The sequence below is a fragment of the Martes martes genome (genome assembly GCF_963455335.1).
Source record: "Martes martes genome assembly, chromosome: 17".
In the NCBI taxonomy this organism is placed as follows: Eukaryota; Metazoa; Chordata; class Mammalia; order Carnivora; family Mustelidae; genus Martes; species Martes martes.
The window spans coordinates 4,217,999-4,222,759 of NC_137905.1; positions in this window are offsets into that span (position 1 = coordinate 4,217,999).

Consider the following 4,761-nt stretch of genomic DNA (forward strand, 5'->3'; position numbering starts at 1 on the left):
AAAAATCTCTTTCTTGGATCCAGAATCTCGGGCACCTACAACTACATTCAACACATCTGTCTGTGCCCAAAGGAGCCAAAGGGCCGTGAGGAGGGCAAGCCTGCTGGTACTCCAACCGCCACGGCGGGAGGACAGGCAGCTACGTTTGTGGCCGCAGTGCCCACTGGCAGGGAGGCTGCCTGCACGCTGTCCCGCGAGGCCCCTGCCAGTGTTTCAGATACGCCGGAGCACAGAGACACAGCCCTGAGCCTGGCAGCCAGGCCGGTGGCCGCTCTTGGTGCAGGGTTTTGCTGCCAGATCCCCTGTATTCCCCCTGTTAGGGTGTGAGGGTAGACTGTTCATAAGAAGTAGGACGTTGGCGTTAAGACGGATAATGGAAATGGTACCCACATACGAAGGTGGCTGAATTCGGTCTTCATGTATGTGAACTTGGTTGGCTGCTGAAGCAGAGAAAACATCCTATAAGGTGGCCCGGAAAAAGCCCGTGAAGAGCGGTGTGCCCGCCAAACCCAGTTCCGAATGGCATTCAGCCGCTCTTGGGGAAAGGGTGAGCTCCCTACAGTCCTGACTGGGGACCAGGTTTAAAACCACAGGGCTTCCTATCAGCTGATAATGGAAGCAAAGACAGCCTGGAGACATGAAGGGACGATAAGCTGATGTCAGTTTGTGGCTGGTTTTGCTTTTGATCCAAGGGAAGCACAGCTCGGCTGCCAGGCCTGCTGGGAAAGACCGGGAAATCTGCAGGCCCAGGAACATACGGTTTCCCGCGATTCCCGCCTGCCCCCCGCCCCCAGTGCATTCGCAGCCCCACATCTTCTTCCTTGTATAGTTTACGATGGCTGCATAAAAAACTCAGCCAAGTAGGGTCTTTGCTTTCCTTAGAGAGAGAAGCGCAGTGCATGCCCTGGTCCCCATCACTAGGCCTTCCTCTCCCCCCCGAAAGCCTCTCTGGTCTCGGGGAGGTTGTGCCTGGCCTCCCCGACCCATTCCTGCTCCCAGAGCCTAGCTTGTCCAGCTGTGTCACGTAGCTGTCGTCTTGAAGCACGTGTGTTCGAGCCTCCCCTTTCCTGGGTTCCACATCTGGGTCCTGTAGCTGCTGCAGAGCGTTCTGTGCTTCCTCGAGAAGGGGTGTTGTCGGTCAAGGTTTCCAACAGGGTAGCCGGTTGGAAAACGCTTTTATTCTACCTTCACCTTGGCCGATGGACAGTATGACCAGATCGCCGGTTCTAGTTGTGGTCTCTTCAGTCCTCCTGCTGGAAACGCCATATCGTCATTTCCCCCAGCACAGCCGCCGAGAGGGTGTGCGCCTCCTGGGTCCCATGGGTCCTCACGCGTCTGTGCATGTGTTTCCGACCACAGGAAGCCTGTATGGTCCTCGGATGTCCCCGCGGCTGGCCTTGTGCACATGCACCTTCCCATCCCAAACATGTCCTCTTGGCCCTTGCAGACGGCCTGTCTCCCACCTTTGGGAACCCAGCCTCTCCATTTTCTTGTTTTTTTCTAATGCTCACAAATTGAATGTTGCCCTGTCTAGACCGGTCCTGTGATTTTCTTACTGTCTATGCTTTGTTTCGGGAAAATACTCTTAATTTTGTCTTCTAGCAGAATTATTTTTTTAGGTTATGATAGTTTCCAAGGGCTTTTTGTAGTTCCTTTGTCCTAATTTTCTTTCTTAAAGAAACACACACACGGCGTTTTTTAAAAAGTGGTTTCAGATTCCCAGCAAAACTGAGGGGACAGTTCAGTGGGCTTCCGTATGCCCCATATTCCCCCCATCAGCATCCCCCACCAGAGGGTACCGCCGCCCCAGCCGATGAGCCCACAGTGACACATGACCCAAAGCCCACAGTTTACATTAGGGTTCGGTATCTCCACTACCCAGAAAAAGCCGCGGCTCCACCTCGTCCCTCCTTCCCCTCCACCCTGCCTGGCATCCGCTCATCTTTTCAGTCTTCATAGTTTCGTCTCTCAGAAAGGAGGTCATCTGGTCGGAATCTCACTGTACGTGGACTTCTCACGTGGGCTTCGGTCACTCAGGGACAAGCATGTAAGTGTCCTGTCTTTCCCTGGCTTGATGGCTTCCTCTTTAGCGCTCATATGTGATTGCAGGTGCGGTTGATCCAGCTGCGCGAGAGCATCTCGCTCGCCCCCCAGCACTGGCGGCTATGAACAGAGCTGCTAGAAACATCCACGTGCAGGTGTCTGTGTGGACCTCCGTGGATCTAAGTCTTCAAGCCCTGTGTGTTCCGCGGGGAGTTTTACAGTCTCGGGTCTCCTGTTTGCGTTGAGGTTTGTGTATGAGGGAAGGTCAGGGGTCCATTTATCATTCTCCTGCATGAAGATATCCCATTTTCCCAACTCCACCATTTGTTGAAGAGACTGTCCTTTCCCCTTCGTGTTTCCGGTACCCTCTGTCGATCTGTCGAAGCGCAGTTGGCCACAGATGCCTGGGCTTATTTCCAGGCTCTCTGTTCTGTTCCGCGGGTCTCTGTCTCTATGCCGGTACCGTACTGTTTGGATTCCTGTGGCTTCAGAATCTCTTTTGAAATCGGGAACTGTGATCTTCAGCTTTATTCTTTGCTTTCATGACTGGTGGGTTAGTTTTAGTCGTCTGTGGTTCTATATGAAATTTAGAATCACTTTTCTAGTTCTGCAGAGAATGTCACCAGGACTCTGATGGGGTCACATCGGCTCCAGAGATGGGTTTGGGTGGTGTGGGCATATTAGTAAGACTTCTTCCAATCCATGACCACGGGATGGGATGCCTTTCCATTTGTGTCTTTGATTTCTTTTATTAGTGTTGTTGGACTTTATTCAAGGTTTCCACTTCCTTTGTTTATTCCTAAGTATTTTATCTTTTTGAAGTAAATGGGATCTTACTCCTAATTTCCTTTTCAGGTAGTTGGTCGTTAGTGTATGGACATGTGACTGAACTCTGTATGTTCATTGTGTATCCTGCAACTTTTATCATTCAATTTATTAGTTTTAACAGTTTATTTATTTATTTATTTTGGTTTGTTTTGGGGGGAATCTTTATAGAGTTTTTGATAGATAAGATCATGTCATCTGCAGACAGGCATGGTTTTCTCTCTTCCTTTCCAGTTTGGATGTGTTTTACTTTTTTGTGGTTAAGTGCTCTGGTTAGGACTTCCGGTACTGTGCCGAATGAAAGGAGTGAAAGTAAAAGGCTCCCTGGTCTTGTTTCATATGTTTACTGCTGAGTATGCTGTTAGCTGTGGGCTCTTCAAACATGATCTTTATTATGTCGAGGTACTTTCTATTTATAGTGGAGAACTTCAATTGTTGTTGTTTTTAAACATGAAAGGGTGTCGAGTTTTGTCAGACATCTTTTCTTTGTTGACACAATCTTGTGAATTTTATGCTTTATTCTGCTAATGCAGCTGAATCACATGAGTTGACTTTTGTTTGTTGAACCATCCTTGCATTTAGGGGGAAAATACCACTTGGTCACAGTGTATGTTTCTTTTAATGTGCTGTTGGATTTGGTCTGCTATTGTTTTGTTGAAGACTTTTATGTCTGTTTTCATAAGGGACATCGGGCTGTAGTTTTCCTGTAGTATCTGTGTCTGGCTTTGGAGTCAGGATAATGCTAACCTCATAGAATGAGTTTAGAAATGTCTCCTCTTAAATTTTCTGGAAGAGTTTGAGAAAGACTGGCACCAGTTCTTCCTTTAATGTTTGGTAGAGTTCACCAGTGAAGCTGTCTAGTCCTGGACTTCTATTTGTCGGGGGGGAGGGGGGGTTGATTACTGATTCAATTTTAGTATTAGTTATAGGTCTGTGAAGACTTAATAAATTCAGAAATGAAGGAGGAGACATTACAACCAACGCCACAGGAAAAAAATGACTATAGGAGACCACTGCAAACAGTCCTGTGCCAACAAAGGGGAGAGCTTAGAGAGGATGCAGTCCTAGAAACGTACAACCTACCAAGACGGAATCACAAAGAAAAAGCACAGCACTTATGAGGAAAGATTCCACCTGCACGAGGGCCGTGGGAGCCCCCCACCCACCCACTCCACCCCCTGGGGCACAGCTAACGTCCTACAGGAGTGCCCCGGGGGTCAGGCATGTTAGTGGCAGGTCTTTATCTTGAGGAAGGATTTTACTGGGAGGAGGGACTTGAGACCACCAACAGATTAGGAAGCAAAATTCAAACTAAATGAAATGTTTGGATTTCACTCTCCTTCCTTTTATTGGATCCCCTCGTTTCGATTGTCGTCCTTGAGAACGTCATAACGAACGCGCCAGGAAGGAGGAAACAAAAGCTCCTGCCAGCCAAGACCAAGGAGACCATTTGCTGGCAATTTCTCCAAAATAGGCACGTTCACAAGCCTGTTGCAAGACTCATGAACCTCCAAGAGCTTTAAACGAAAGGGGGCACAGGCGCGTTGGCAAGTATGCAGGTCTGACGTGAACGTGGTCACTGCTTGTCTTCCAAGTAACACAAACACAGCAACCACGTAAGCCCAGACAACTGCAGAGACCCGCAGGGACCTCACTTCGGAGGTCACAACTACGGAGACTGGGGATCTCCGTTCTCACCCCACCTCCCGTCTCGTGTCCATCCACCTGGATCCTAAAAACACTTTGGCCACGTGCAGCCCCCTCTCCCCGGACCAGGTCTGGTGGCAGAGCTTTGCCCCATGGATGTGATTTTTTTCAGTTCTGGGACATCCTAAAGGAATGTGACTTTGCAGGCTCATGAGATGGGAGCAAGCAGGTCCATTTACTTGGGGC